General features: G+C 44.5%; 1 protein-coding gene and 1 pseudogene across 1 annotated transcript in view; both read right to left on the reverse strand.

Annotated features, from left to right (window-relative positions):
* Window positions 1–16,708, reverse strand: part of MYO5B (myosin VB) — a 1,009,160-nt gene that overhangs the window by 473,544 nt on the left and 518,908 nt on the right. The window lies entirely within an intron of this gene.
* Window positions 14,510–14,619, reverse strand: LOC147726285 (U2 spliceosomal RNA; annotated as a pseudogene).

The raw sequence follows: 16,708 nt of genomic DNA on the forward strand, positions 1-16,708 counted from the left end.
TCAGAATGGTGGTGATATCGGAGACTACAGGATATTAGGTGTGGGCGGAAAATCCGTTCCGCTCGCGGATTTTGCGGATTTTCGGGAAATCCGCAATCCGCGAGATTTGCGAATCTCCCGCAAAATCCGCAAATCCGCGAGCAGCGGATTTTGCTCGCACTGCTCGCACTGTTCGCGTGAGTTCGCGTGAGTTCGCGCCCCGCGAATAAGTGCAAAATTGCAGAAATACGATTTTAGCAAAACTGAAAGTAACTACTTACCAGGTTCAAAAGTTCAGGCTCATCATTAGTAGCCATTTCCTGTAGTGCTTCCTGAGGGGCCCCTCCAGAGTTCAGTTGCCAGTTGAAACTATTATGTGACCCTGCTCTGAACTTCAGAATAGTTACACATATGCCACAAAGGTCCTGAATTACAGCTAAGGGAGACAAGCAGGAGCCAGGCTGGAAGTTAAAATCCATTAATCAGCCCCTAATTCATTATTGTCAGTTGGGGCAGGGCAGGTGTTGTAACTAATTTTGCAACAATGAAAGCACTTAGCAAGTGCAAAAGATCACTAATCAGGGCGCACTAAGGAAGCAGGTGCCAGCTAAAAAAATATTCTGTGACACATTAATCAGCCCCAAATTAATTCAGGTCACTTGAGGCAGGGAAGGTGTGATTTGCTTTGCCGAAAATAATGTACACTGGACAACCAGAGGGTGTGGTGATGAAACAGAGGGTGGCATGGGTGGGCCAGAGGGTGGCATGAGTAGTCAGAGAGTGGCAGTGGTGACAGAAAGTGGCAGTGATGAAGAAGAGTGTCCCAAACAGGCTGGACACGTAGAAACAACAAGTTCGCGAAACTTGCGACCCGACAGGTAAGTTCGCAATTTGCGAAAGTGTACAAAACCCTCGCGAACTGGCAGAAACACGGGCGAACACAAAAAAAAAAAAAATCCGCAAATTCGCGGGAATTCGCGGATTTTGCGGATTGCGAATCCGCAAATCCGCAAAATTCGCGAACGCGAGATCCGCAAAATTCGCTCATGCTTACAGGATATTGGGGTACAACCACTTTGTTAATCTCTCGCAAGTCGATGATGAAGCGGTACGCTTTCTCATCTCCTTCACCTTGCTTCTTAACAATAGGTAGGATTGGGCTGTTGCAGACGTTGCTAATCACTTCTTCAACCACTCCTGCATCTACCAGAGACTGAATGATCGCTACCAGTGCCTTCTCACCCTCTGGCGATATCCGATATTGCGGGAGTTTCGGGAGCATAGCGTCCTGTCGTACGGTTATGTGAATAGGATCAATCATCATTCGCCCCACATCAGAGTCATTTTTGGCCCACAGGTACGGAGGCAGGGTGTCAAGCAGGGACAGGTCAGCGTCAGTTATGGAGCACATGTGTCGTGGGGGACGGGATCTGGGCATGTCTGGGTTGTCGTACAGGATGACTCGTATTCCATCTGGGGAACACCTAATGGTAGCTCGAAAATGTTTCAGCAAGTCAATGCCCATAATGGCGTCAGGGGAGTTGGAGGAGAGCAGAAATGTCGCGTCAGTGGTGTTGTTTTCTAGGTCAAAGGTAATAGGTACGGACAGGGGGTTAGTGGAGGGCGTTCCATCGAAACCTATCGACGTTATGTGTGAGCCAGACAAGGGTGCCCTCGGAATCAGTCGTTTTGATAACACACTACGTGTCGCCCCAGTGTCTACCAAGAATGGAGACTCTGAACCCAGGACCTTAGCGGTGACATAAGGACCTTGCTGGTCAACACAGAGCTCGACTGGATCCCTCCCTTGCCCCTGGCAGTCCTATGCAAAGTCGGGGGCATTTTCACCTTCGGACAGCTGATATTGGTTCTGTCGGGGACGGTCAAATGTGTTCAGTCTCCCTGATCTGTCATTGCTGGTGTCGTTGGTGCTCCCTCGTCCTTGTACTCTATTTCTCTGACCACCTGACACATCCCTGGAGTCCCTATTTCTATTAACTTCTAGCAAAACCGGACACTGGGATTTCCAATGGCCGAACCCTTTGCAGAAGGCGCATTGGTCATTGCTGATGTCTCTACGTCCAGTGTGGGATGTTGGGGTGTGATCTTTAGGAGGTAGATCTCTGGGGGTGGTTGATTGGTAGTTCCCCCTTTGGTGTTCCCGTCCTACCGCTATACCCTGTATCTGGGCTATCATTACCCTTTCCTTTAAATCTTTCTTCTTTTTCTCGGACGCCCTATCATTCTCATTCTTTTGGTGCTCGTAATACTGAGCCATCTGAAGGATAGCTGCGGGTTTGGAGGCCCCCCAACTACTCTCACTCGTCTGCAGTTTTTGGGAGATTTCTTGTGTTAGTCCCTTTACATAATTTTGTACAAACAGGTGTTGTCCGGTTGCGGTGGTCATGTCTTGGCCACTGTAGTCGGAGAACACTGTCTCGAATCGGGAGAAGTATTCTGACACATCTTCCTGGGGTTTCTGTCGACAGGCCGTGACTATCGACCAGTCTACTTTTCTTTCCGGGACCAGTGTTTTTAACTTCTGGACTAGTTTGTCCGGGAGTTCCAGTATGTCCTTCACTGGTTTACTCCCCGGCTCTCGCTGTCTATCTAGTTTACCGAGTTGGTCCCAGGTATGTCCAAACAGGTCCGTGTGGTCAGCCTTCCGGATTTGCTTCCACACGTCAGCTGGCAGACATAACCCAAAGAACAAGTCAATGTCTGCTAAAGTCATTATTGTCGAACCCAAGGCTGTGCCTAATTCGGTATAAAATGCTGTCGGGTTCTTTCTTAAATCGGGCAGGGTTTGTTTGAAGGTTAGGATATCCTGTCGGTCCCATGGTTGGTAAACCCAATTGTACACAACCCTCCCCTTTGCATTTTCATTATTAATATCATCGCTCGTTCCCTGGCCCCGTGGCGGGATCCAGTAAGGAGCCGCTTCTCTGATAGGCATCATAGTATTGGCTACTTCTACCGAGGTTGTTTCAGGGACCGTAGCCTTGGCTTCTGGTTTTTGTTCCGTGAGGTGGCGGAAGACCTCAAGCATCTGCATGAAGAGCTCCGTCGCCTCACGTTCAGTCCCATCTCCAACATCAATTTTCCTATACAGTGTTGTTAGTTTAGCGGGACCCTTACTCTGATACCTATCTTCATACGCGTTCAGGGTGTAGTAGCTGAATCGCAAGATGAAATGCCGTCTGTGGCTGTCGGCATGTGAATTATATACACTCATTGTATAATCTTCGCTCTCCCTTCGTTCTACTAAAGTCTTTGCTATTTTGTCGATCCCATCCCGCTCATCTTTGCTCAACCTATTTAGCCTGGCTGATGATTGTTTGCTAGCCTCGGGATCGCCTGACGAAGTTGTTAATGTGGCTGGCGCAGAGGCCGTGAGGGCTGGTGCACTAGCGCTAGGGTCACTTTCACTCACACTCGGGGCTTGCAGGTTTTGTTGGCTGGGGGCATATGGAGGGGGCATGTAGATGATTGGGGGACCTAGCAGTAACTCATCGTTTGCTCGTTGTTTGGAGGGCAATTCAGGGTAGAGTGCAGAGGGGGTCCTAACAGGACATTGGCCTGTTGACCCTGATTCCTGGTTTTGTGTAGCTTCTTTTCTTTCTTTTATTTCCTCTTCTAGTTGCTTTGCGGCTAGGTGGGCTGCCTTTCGTAATTCTTTCCCTATTTTTGCTTCTTCTCTTTTCTTTCGTTGTTCCGTTTCTTTGCGCCACATGCCGATACTGTCGAGCATAGTGGGCGTGGTCTTATTCTTCTGGAGCGCTATTTCTAATGTTCTTATTTTATTTTCATTAAAGGAACCTATCAGTGGCCACTGACTTTCAGGGTTCTTTCTTGTATATTTATGCCATAGTTTAGTGTAAGCTATAGCGATTAGTCCATACTTAGTGAACATGTCCTTATTAGGGGTGCCCTCCAGTGGAGCTGGATGGTCCATCTCTAATAAGCGGTCCGGGCTAAACAGGCTACCAACCAGTGGGGAGAAGATAGGCATGACGGATTACAACGGGGACAAAAGTCTGCACTACCTATCTTATCACGGCGGGCAAAGACTAGACAGAATATTTCTATTCTCCGTTGTTTGCCGGCGGTGAATACCTCAAACGAACCAATACCGAATAATCGGTCAATCAAAACAATTCTGTGGGGAGAATAAGTGGGCACGAAAAGTTATCGTTACCTACTCTTTCTCTCCCTGCAAAGAGAGACCTTGTTCTTCCCTGTTTGCAGAAAAAGAATCTCCAGACAATAATCCACGAACGACAGTTCGGGAAACAGTGGGGGAGGAAGATAGGCACGACGGATTACAACGGGGACAAAAGTCTGCGTTACCTATCCTTCACTGTTTGCAAAGAGAGAGCCTGTTGTTTTCTCCGTTTGCAGACAGCGGATCTCCAGACGTTTCAACAAAGCGTAATACTAGTATTATCCAAACAAAAACAATTTTCTCAATTCGTCGTGTTTACACGACCTTACCCGGACCGCATGGACGGTTTCCTGTCCTCTGGATCCAGCGCCCGATCGTCCTCTCTCCTTCGTGATGTTCGTGGCACTCCTGATGGTTCCCAGTCAGGACCGTAGATCACTCGAGAGAGGTCTGTTCAGAACTAGTGAAGGTCGGATGATCGGCTGTCAGACGAGGGTCTATCGGACACGAGCTCTTCCCGATCGTTGCAGTCGTTCACTCTGTCATCGGGACCTCTCCCACTGGATCCACGTGTCGCTGATGGGCCCCACGCTTTGGGACGCCAATTGTGGAAAAAGGTAGGGCTAGGACCTTTCTCAAGATTTGCCCGGCGCTAACCGCCCTTGTACCATTCAAGTTTACCAAGCAATGAGGCAGGCGCCGGAGACCAGAAGGCAGGAAACAGAAGTTTTATTCCGACGGAGCAGAACACATCAGATCAGACAACAAGGTATCGTCTCGAGGTGCTCTAACAGCCTCTCGGAGGCCTGGCCTCTTATACACTGGTTTATGGCATGTGACCTTTCTTTATTACAATCAGAACATTGTAGCATAAAGGAAAAGACATCCCCGTAATCCTCGTGTCAATCCCACCCCCATATACCTTCACAATAGAGGTCCTCAACCTGCTGATAAGAGGAGGGGGTCATCACGCAGCTAAGTGTTCCGTCGAGTCTTAGGATGTGTGCGCCTGATCATATCACAGGGGGTGGGGAGGCCTGGATCAATAGAGGGTCCTTTGAAGGAGAGCGACCTCATACAATAAGGGGCAGTAAATGATATCTCCCGGCTTAGGCAATGGCCTCGGACCTGTGTGGACAGTCGGACACGGGGTGAGGGGCCATCAATGGAGTGGTATTCATGCTGCGTGGACAATCCAGTGCAGAGGGGAGGTTTATCAACAGAGGGGCATTCATGGAAGGAAAGGAGGTGTTGGTCAGGCGCTGGCGTGACTCCCAAGGACAGGGTCATGCAGAAGGGTCACGCTCATGAGGGGGAGGGAGGGGGAGCCAGGGTGCGCGGAGGATGCTTGCTGGGTCAGAGGGGCGCGCTGGCGATTGATCGTGGACAGGGAGACCATGATATCTAAAATGGCCACCGTGCACGTAGTACATAGGTGACCTAAAATGGCTGCCGTGCACGTAGTACATAGGTGACAAGCTGGCGCAGATGATGTTCAGATCGCAAACTAAAATTCCACATCAGTTGGGTACAGATCTGCCAAGGTCTCACAGCCTCCTTTCCGCCAGGCCCGGAAGGACATCTGCTCCTCCAACGATACCATGGGTGCCAGGATCCACAGCAACAAATCCCTGTGGAAGGGCGCCGCCCGGAGCACCCTCTCAACAAAGCGGTGCCAAACGTTCGCTGTATTTCTCACAATGTAGGGCAAAGTCTTGCTTGCCCCCTTCCTTGCATTAGTGCCACTTAGAGCTCCTGTACCATCACCTTACCCGCCAGCAATTGTTCCTCCCAGACGTCCGTGTCTGCAAACCATCTAGCGGCCGGCATCAACTGCACGGCATTCAAATTCAAAAGTTAATAGATTTCCTAGCAGCAATACATTTTAAAATATAAGATGCATACGTCTGAACCTTCCAGGGAAAACAATACCTTCATGGCATTTTTAGTTGATCTTACATTATATTTTAAAAAGATAGGTTTTAAATAATACTTCCTTAAAAAAGAGTAACATTTACAGAACAGTAAAAAGTGACAACAGCTTTGGGAGGATATATTATCACATGGGCAAACAGAAGTAGAACTTCTTTTCATAGTCGGAAAAGCCACAAGATGGTGAACAATCCCTAACCTTAAGCGTGTCAATACAAAGCAGTGAGAAATTCTAGTCACTTCGGCCAAATATACCTGAAAGCCATAGTTGCTGATAAAATACGAGGGTAGGTTGTTCCCCAATTATTCTCTCACGAATCTCCCTTTTATATGCTAAAAAGGTTGTTTTTAGCTCATTCTTAGCGTTGGAGGCCGCATACTTCGGCTCCACCTGAATGGTGCAATTAAACAACAAACTATACCAATGATGGATAAAGCTTAGCCAGGGAATACGAAAAACAGTAATTCAACTTCAAACAGTCTTTGATAATTGATTGAGTAAATAGCGTTTCTTCCTTAGACCAAATAGATCTCCACAATAAAAGGGAGCGTAGAGTAACTAGGTCCGAGATATATTTGATTCCCACTTCTTGGTGTACCAATTCCATAGAAGCCGATGTTGGCACACTCAGCAAACGTTTAAGGAAGGTGTTTTCGTCTTTCTGAAGTAACTTATCATAGCAGTGTCCCCAAACTCCTGCCCCATAGAGTGCAGAGGACACACACCTAGCATTGTAAATGGCAACCATATCTTTTACCCGACCATCCCCCAATTCTGCAGAAAATCTAAAAATACTGTTAGTATTCCTGCCCATCTTGTAACTCACATTTTCATGTTCACATGTCCATTTCCCATTACCAGCAAATGTTATACCCAGCTAACAAAACGATTTGGCCGACTGCATTTTATTGTTCTCTATATAAAAATTCCTAGTTGATTTAACATTTTTCCCACACGTCATAACAAATGTTTTCGACTTGTTAATTAAAAGTTTTCTCTGTTTGATAAACAGGATAAAATTATTAATAAGCCGCTGGATTCCAATCGGAGTGCGTGATAATAAAACAACATTGTCTGCATATAGTAAAATAGGACCAACCTTGCCATCTATCAATGGGGGGGCATCCGCAGGTATCTGTCTTAATGTTATGTCAACTTGATTAATAAATAATGAAAACAATATTGGGGCTAGAACACAGCCCTGTCGGATGCCTCTTTTTACATTAAAAAAGGGGGTACATTCTCCTGTGGGCCCGTAGCGTACTCTACTTGATAGTTTCTCATAAACTCTTGCTATGAAATAAACAATTTTCTTTGGGGCACCAGCATCAAGTAATGTAAACCATAAAATTGAGTGCTCTACAAGATCAAATGCGCTACTCAAGTCAGCGAAACATAAAAACATATTCCCCCCTTTAGCTAATGTATATTTACTAATCAGAAGATCAAGGTTGACACACTGTTCCAGGGTTCCTAATCCCTTTCTGAACTCGTATTGTACTTGTGAGAGGATTTTATTATCTGAGGCCCAAGTCTCTAGCCTTTTTAGCAAAATCCTGCTCATAACCTTAACAGACGAGTCCAACGGTGATATTGGACGATAATTACATGCTTCTGATTTTGAGGCTTTTTTAAATAATGGTATAATTAGTGACTGGCCCCAAGATGATGGGAATTGGTCCACCACAGCAGCATTAAAAATCCTGGCTAAAATCGGGGCCCATAAATTCATTTCACTTTTGTACAAATCGATCGGCACCCAGTCGGGGCCTGGGGCTTTGCCCCCCTTGCTATTGGCCAGTTTCTCATACACCTCTTCAACATTTATTAACTAAGGTAATATAGGCAACATAGAATCATTAGTTGTCAGTGAACCTAAAACATCCCTATCTGGATTAAAAATATTTGTAAAATGTTCAACCCAGGCATTGCTGTTAACATATGAAGTTAATTCTGTAACTCATTCATCCTTTAAAAAAGGACAATTTACTGTCTCCCAAAACAATTCACTGTTATTGGTCACTGCTGCTAGGCTAAGTTAGTCCCATGCGTCAGTTTGAAGTTTTCTTTTTCTAGTCTTAATACCTAGCTTATAATTAAGACGTCATTCTTGCACATGGGCTGTATTTCGAGGCTTTGTACCAAGTGCCTGTTTCAGGCTACATAGAGCTTAGCTACAGTTATGGTCAAACCATCCAACATGCTCCTGTTTTTTTACTCTATGGCTCTTCGTTAGTAGACCTTCTTTAGTACTGTTTATCTTTAAAAAGCTGGAAAGCAATGAATAGGAATTAGCCTCGTCGCCGAGACAATAATCGATTTCCCTTCTACATTTTATTACAACATCCCTTTGTATCTTTGGCGGGTCGACACCAGCCCATTTTATCCTCATACCGTTTGGTCTTATAGGGCCAATGTTGGAAATACAATTGTCGTTATTGGGTGATTTATTACCCCAGCATAGAAGTGATAAGGAAATACTATTGTGGTCACTTACGGCCTGCTCTGTAATCCACAAATTTGAGTAATCGCTGTTACATGAGATCAATATATGATCAATATTAGTGGCGACATTCCTACCAGTAAAAGTTGGGCATTTTATATTACCCCTAGTCTTAGTACAGCTTAATAGTTCAAGATCAAATTTTGCTATTAGTGTGTTTAAGGCTGTACCGTATTCACAATGTGGGCAATACATATGGTCATCGTTATCGTCAACGTTTTGGCCCTTCATAAACCCACAAATCTTAGTTTGTGCTAGTGGACATGCCTGGATGTTAAGATTGCCAACCCAGAGGATGATAGCTACCTTGCTGGTCGATTCCATCACCCTATCCATTTCTTTTTCCAATGTGTAGACAACAGATCCCCGTCTATTCTCAAACATGTTGTTATAATAGTTGACTAAAACCAAATCTTAACCCTTGTGAAAGTGGAGCCTCATTATTTGGCTATACATGTCAACTGCTATACAACTTTTAATTTTGCATGCATTCAGTTTATTAGAGATGAGAACCATTTTGCTCTACCTGCCGCAGAGTCGGCTGCTGGTAACCAATGCGAAGTATAACCCTCTACAAAAATCGGTTCTCTGCACCAAGTTTCCTGCAAACAAATTATATCATAATTTGAGGTAATAAAATCCCTCCAGAACGACGTATCTTGTTTCTTTCTGAGGCCTTCAATATTCTATGTTACAAGGGTATAACCTTCATTTATATTACCATTAGCAGACTTACATATAGGGGTACATGTGGTCTCCATAGGGGATATATCAGTTATTTCGCCAGTTACAATTGTAGGGATTTCTGCTAGCTCCCCTGGAGATCTATCTTTTATTTCTCTTACGGTGGTTGTTGCCAATTCTAGATGGGCTTTCCTACATTCTTGTAACATTGAAGGAAATGGTGACTTAACCGGTAAATGATAAGAATGGTGATATGCAACTAATTCACCTGGAGATCTATCTTTTATTTCTCTTACGGTGGTTGTTGCCAATTCTAGATGGGTTTTCCTACATTCTTGTAACATTGAAGGAAATGGTGACTTAACCGGTAAATGATAAGAAGGGTGATCTGCAACTAATTCATCAACATCCGTATACAAGGTGCCATTTAGATTATGTTTCTGAAATGTTCTGTATGCTATCGTGAGTCAATCATTGTCTTCTAAAGAACTTAATGCTTGAAATCTATTATACATTGGGACAGTAATTCAGGGTGGTGGTATTGGTGGTCTTAGCATTTTATTGAAATTAGAAAAGTGGTTAGGGCTGTCATAATTATTGATCGTCATCAGATGTCTGTAAAAATATCCTAAAGGCATGAGGGTCGTATTATATTCCCAGTGTGAGGGAGACGGGGCACTCGCAAGAGTGTTCCGTGCCCACCCTGGGGTCCTGAAATTAACAATTATGCAATCTCCTTCAAAATATTTCTTGAGGAGACCGATCCATCCCACCCTTTGTGTTAGCAAAATATGGTTTTCCCCGGCCATTGGAAAGTCACAGTTATTATGTAGCCAATGTATAGTTTTATTCTTCAGCATTTCATGATTTTCCATTTGGTCTTTCCGTAATTTAGACACATTAACAAGGACCGCTACATAAGCACCACATTCAGGTGGTAAATTGATCAATGTAGGTGTCTTATTTTTAATAGGGGACATTGGATCTAAATGACCTGGTTTAGGAATTGGTTTTACTAGATTCTGGCTGGTCCCTGGGCTTAACTTCTCCCTTTGATTTATACCAGGGTTGGGAACAGTTGTTGACACTCCTTTTGTTAGCATAGATGGTTCTTTTAATTTCCACTGGTGCCTGGGATTTCCATGGGTGGACTCTCTGGTTGATTATTATTTGTTTTAGGTACAATTTAAGTTCTATTGCTAATAGGGTCAAATGTGGTAACCTCATTATTTGCAACTGCCCTTAGACTGTCTTGTTGTGTCCTTGCATTGATTATCAAGTGTTCCATTCAACTTGTGGACTTCCTTGGCTAGGTTATCTAACCTACCATGAAATGACCTAAGTAGCTCAATTAACTTGTCAGAAATGGCTTCTAGGGTTAATATACTATGGGAAACATCTGAACCCTGTTTACTACTTGTGGTTCCTGGACCCCCCGTGCAGTGACTCTTCTCTTTCTTCGCCTTTGTATTTCCCTGACCTGTTATTTTGTTTTTACATCCCTTTGTTTTTACTGGGGAGGAGGGGGGGGGGGGGGGAGAGTTGGCCAGTATAGATAAAGTAGGTGTATTAGAGATACGAGAGTGGTCGTCATTATTGTTGGTAATACTAACAGCTATACTGATTTCATCTTCTAAAGTGACACCTAACAAGGATATACTCTGTCCATCTTCTCTGGCCAAAGTACACTCTTGACTAGCCTGGCCTCCACAAGCAAAACTAGATCCCCTAGATAGACGCTTCTCAGTGCGGTCAATTTCCTCAGATAAGGCACTGACTGCTTTTACTAGATATGTATCTATCCTAGTACAAGTTTTTTCCATCAAAGTTTTTGTGGCTTGTCTTCTGGCCATGTTGTATTTATTTGTGAGAGATGAATAGTACTCGATCCTCAAATATACTGACTTAACTCATAGCCCAAAGTGATGCAAACCTAAAACAACAGCAGTACAATTAGCAACCTTTCCCCAACAATACAGCTTCAATACCTTTTGGATACCCAGTCCTAGTTCATTACAGGTGTTTAGAGGGGTGGCCCAGCCCGGCCACCGACGGGTGCAGACGAGCCCGCCCTTAGCACGGGCTTTCCCTGGGCACCGCCCGTGCGCGTCCCGCGTTGCGTGGGGCGGGAGCGCTTTTGGCAGGGGAGAGGTGTCGCTGTTGTGTCATCACCGGGCCGCGCCAGGCAAAGTATTGTGGGCAATGTAGTTGCTCCTGTCAGCCGTTCCCCTCACAGCGCTTTCACCAGGCAAGTGAGAGAGGGGTGCAGGCCGTTTGCCTCACGGCGCACCCAAGTGAAGAACAAGCCGTTCCCCTCACGGCAGAGTCAAGGTAGGCAGAAAGTAGTTGGACCGTGTCCCGCGTTGCGTGGGGCGGGAGTGCTTTTGGCAGGGGAGAGGTGTCGCTGTTGTGTCGTCACCGGGCCGCGTCAGGCAAAGTATTGTGGGCAATGTAGTTGCTCCTGTCAGCCGTTCCCCTCACGGCGCTTTCACCAGGCAAGTGAGCAAGGGCTGCAGGCCGTTTGTCTCACGGCGGACCCAAGTGAAGAACAAGCCGTTCCCCTCACAGCAGAGTCAAGGTAGGCAGAAAGTAGTTGGAGCGCGTCCCGCGTTGCGTGGGGCGGGAGCGCTTTTGGCAGGAAAGCGGCATTGCTGTTATGTCGTCACCGGGCCACGCCAGGCAAAGAATTGTGGGAAATGTAGTTGCTCCTGTCAGCCGTTCCCCTCACAGCGCTGTCACCAGGCAAGTGAGTGAGGGGTGCAGGCCGTTTCCCTCACGGCGGACCCAAGTGAAGAACAAGCCGTTCCCCTCACAGCAGAGTCAAGGTAGGCAGAAAGTAGTTGGAGCGCGTCCCGCGTTGCGTGGGGCGGGAGCGCTTTTGGCAGGAAAGCGGCATTGCTGTTATGTCGTCACCGGGCCACGCCAGGCAAAGAATTGTGGGAAATGTAGTTGCTCCTGTCAGCCGTTCCCCTCACAGCGCTGTCACCAGGCAAGTGAGCGAGGGGTGCAGGCCGTTTCCCTCACGGCGGACCTAAGTGAAGAACAAGCCGTTCCCCTCACGGCAGAGTCAAGGTAGGCAGAAAGTAGTTGGAGCGTGTACCCAGGCATTTGTTTATCTACTTAGCAATTTTGTATAAGCACCTAAGTAGTGACAGAGCCCTATACAACTTTACTTGAAACATGACTGATGTAAGTCCATGTATCATTACTGAACAATGATGGTGTGAGTAGGGCAAACACAAATATAGTGTAAATTCAAAGGTTCCCAGGAATAACAAGTGCACATCATTACTTGGTCAGGTCAAAAAATGTGTTTGATGGCGGGGATTAGAGGTGTTGAATGAATAACAATAACTTGTTTTTATATGCAGCCCTTCTACAATACGTGCTGCAAATAAAATATGTTACTGTTACCCACTCGTGGTACTCAATTCACCAACCTTTGGGAGGATGGAAGGCTGAGTCAGACTCGTGACCTGCCAAACACCATTTTGGTACACGAAGAAAGTTCGTCATTGAGCTTTCATTCCTGCTAAGTAGTAGGTTTTAAGTTCTAAACACAGGGAGCACTTCCACTACAAGCCTGTTTAAGAGATTGTACTGTGTTGACTGGAGCAATTTCAAGTAGGAGGATGATAGAGCTTCTTAGTAAGCCATGGCCTATGGATACAGGCAGTTGATTGGACAGCATACACTCCAATTTAGACTCCAGTTTAATAAGATAAACTGAAGCCAAATACTTTGTCTCCAAACAACATTACGAAAGATGAAGATCTGAAGGTATTCACGTCCTTTTAAAATAATATGTAAGGAGACTATATATGGATTTGGTTACTTGTAACACCCACCAGTGTTCATACTTAACTTAGAAAAATGCGCGTTACCACTTTCTAACATATTGATTTGATCCGTGAGCCTTGTCCCCTATTTGCACCACTCCAAGAAGTGAGCCTGAGTGGAGGGTCACTAAGAAGCAGTCACACCCCTAGTCAATAACATCGAGCAAGGGTTCAAATTTGTATAGACCTCTTTCTTCTCAACCTGCTCCCATAAAAACATATACTCCGCATCCTAAAATGATCCAGTTTCTGCCGCAATACACCAGGATCAGACCGGATAGGCCACCAGCTTTAAGAGACTGGTCTAGTATCTGTATTGACAGGGACCGCCTCTTCTACCTAGTCCACATACCCTGCTGGGTAACTAGCAGAAGAACCACAATTACAGTCCAACTTGAACTCAATTTGCCATATACCTACCTTGGCAAAAACTATGACTAGTTTATTTACTTTCCGCAATTTATCCCAATTCGGCATTATAATGACTATCATAATATTTGTTTCACATGGATACAAGAATCAAGTCTAAAATATAAGGTACATCTAACTGTCAAAAGTTCCTCTCCTTACATTTTTGTCTATCTTTTGTCCTACTTACTTCCTCACTTTTATCAATAACAATTTCCTTTTAACGTTTTCACCTCCTGTACCCCACATTCTTTTTGCAGTAAACGGGTGCTGTGACACCAGAACATCTGTGCCCATGGCTGCAATAATTTAATTTAATGTGTTGTACTGACACCTAATTGCCGCATATTTTCAGCCTTGATAAAGCCCAACGCTATCAAGCATTAAAGGGGCAAAACACTTGTCAACTGTTACATGTCTATTTGGATGGAGAACTATTTGTTTATTTACCACTAACGTTCATATTCGGATCAATAAAGTGAACTTGCATCACAGAAATCTAAATGTTAGTCTTTCATCACCCGCTACTGAATTAGGGTTCTTGACTATATAAAGTGTCAGCCCTATTTATTATAAATAGCAAAATGACTCAATGAGTTGAATGCTGAGGCTGGCACCTGCTGAGAGTTGCATATCTCTGGTTTGAATCCCAGCAAGATAAACCCAGCCATCCAACCATCCCAGGTCATAAAAAGCATTATTAAAATGGGTAACAGCAACTCCTGCTAATTACAGTGCAATATATAAAAAACAAGCTGCTATTATTATATGAAAACATATTCCAGTATTTCTGGAGAGTGACTGTATCTCTGCAAATGGGGTAGAACTAAAATGTGGTGTCTGACTACCAGGAGAGTTTGAGGGTCTTCACTACTTTGCCAATGGCCATAACCAGCCCCACTATTTAGAAACACCCAAATTCCCGTTCCTTATCATAAATATATGATCATAACAAATTCTCCATGCCTGCGGGTTTTAACCACTTTCATGTTCCATTTGCCGGGTGTAAATGTTTGTGATTCTGAGACTCAGGTGGATGCTGTATCAGACATTAAACTGATAAGAACAGATACTAAATTTGATCTTAGCCAAAAGGCTCAGAATTGATCCGATTCTATGAACCAGGATCTGTCCTTTATGACCACAGGACGTATTGCGTGCAACACAAACAGAAATGCGCACATTTTTTGTGAATTGGGCCCCTATCCTCTAAATGTATTTCCTTTTACCCAGGAACACTAAGTACAAAGTAAAAAAAAGTAAAAATGACATGATAAATCATCTCTTAAGTGGAGTATCAACAGTCTGCCTTTAGGATTCACAGGTGTTCCAAACTGCCCTGTCTAGTGCCAAGATATAGGACCTACTGCTTGAAAAGAACAGTTCTTCCATTAGGACAGGTAAGTGGAGGAAAGACCTTATAACATAGTGCTACCCAACTTGTGCATCTGCACTCAGTGCCAAAAAGGCAGGAGAGTGTGAAACACTCAAACACTCCCATATTCAGAAGTAATCATACAGAAAGCATTCTTTGCACATGGAAGTTAGAGGGGACATTTTTTTTTTAAGCTAACTATACATGACTTCAATACTTCTCCTTAGTCGAGCAGATTGCCCACCATGTGAGTAAGTAGAAGGTAGAAGCACTAGGTATTAAAATCTTCTATATGATTAGCAGTCCATACATATGACTGAGATTTTTGTGAATCCTCTGAAAATCACATAAGCCAATCACAAGCGGAATCCTGCAATGCGCGGTTTTCAAGTTTTGTTTAATGTTCCTACCTGTGTTTTTAGAACGTTCTTTTGAATTAAAATGAGGAAAAACACTCAATTTACATCCGGATTTTTTCAAGCCTAAATGTATCAGGGTTTATGATGCATGGCCTTGGGTTATGAACACGGCAAGAACAAAGGTTTGGGTCCTGTATCTGAACTGGCTTGGACCACTAAAGTATGCTAAACAAACAAAGGGGCCAGACAGATTTATTTTTCCATTTTTGAACCCACCCAGACAATTAGTTCTGGAGGGTCATCTATTTTATTTTAGTTTTTTTGTATATTAGAAAAACATTCAACTGTTTCATTTAAATATGTCATCAAATAGACAGTCAGCAAACAGTGAAAAATACATGAGAACAAGTGCAATGTGCAATAATATACAAGTGCTGTACAAGTGCTCAAAATAAATACTATCAGTTCATACAGGCAACACCAAAAGTAATAAATCAAATACCTAACAATACATTTACATTAGGAACCAGTCCTTTCTATTAGGTACAAAGAGACAGGCGGACATACAGTTCAAAAGAGCTGCCTGCCTGTCTAACTGAGCCAAGGATAGGAAAATAAATTAGGGGGTTACAAAACTAGGGATCACACTGTATAGGTTTAAGCAGTCCTAGTGGCACCCTTATTCTTTTTCCAAGGCTCAGGGCCAACGCGTTTCGAACCACAACGTTAGTAGGGGTTCTCCTCAGGACACGGACTGGATGGAGCCGAAACTGAAAATGATACTAATGAGGTAGAATGGTGTAAGGGTTGTGCACTCATATTAAAATAAGTTAAAAACTCAGACTCGTGACTCATGACTCAAAGGAAACTGAGAAAGTACCTGGGAATGACAGGTGTGTGTCACTGATAAGTAGTTGCAGTATAATGGAGAGCCTCTCGTGTACAGCGGTTCTGTAACCGGATAGGAATATACGTCAGAGCGATGGCATTTACTGTTCCAATCTGCCGGGTATGTGGACTACATGTCCCAGTATCCCTAGTCACACACGTGACTTCGAGTGGTCCCTTTAACTCTGTTTCTATGCGCGCGGCATGCTAATGCTAAACGCCGTCTGCGAGTGAAGTAAACAGATCGCTCTGACCGCCCACACCGTACAGTAAGTGAGAGTCCTATTTACCGCGCTGATGCCTGCCTTTGGAACAAACTAGAATGCGCAGGTGTATTGAAACTCAGGTTTTGATCATTCCAGGCGAATTCATGTTCCTGACGAACAGACAAACACGAGAATGTGCGAGAGAGATCACTGAGCCACGGCGCTGGCCGCCCTCTAAACAGCGAGTGTGACGCCGGTCTCAACAAATTAATATTTCCATCTTTGCTGAGTCAATAGCACCAAGTAGGTGTATTAAAAAAGACCTCCCATTTCCCCCAGGTTGGCTCCAGCCCAGACCGGCTCCAGCCC

The sequence above is a fragment of the Lissotriton vulgaris genome, chromosome 3_1 (assembly GCF_964263255.1).
Source record: "Lissotriton vulgaris chromosome 3_1, aLisVul1.2, whole genome shotgun sequence".
In the NCBI taxonomy this organism is placed as follows: Eukaryota; Metazoa; Chordata; class Amphibia; order Caudata; family Salamandridae; genus Lissotriton; species Lissotriton vulgaris.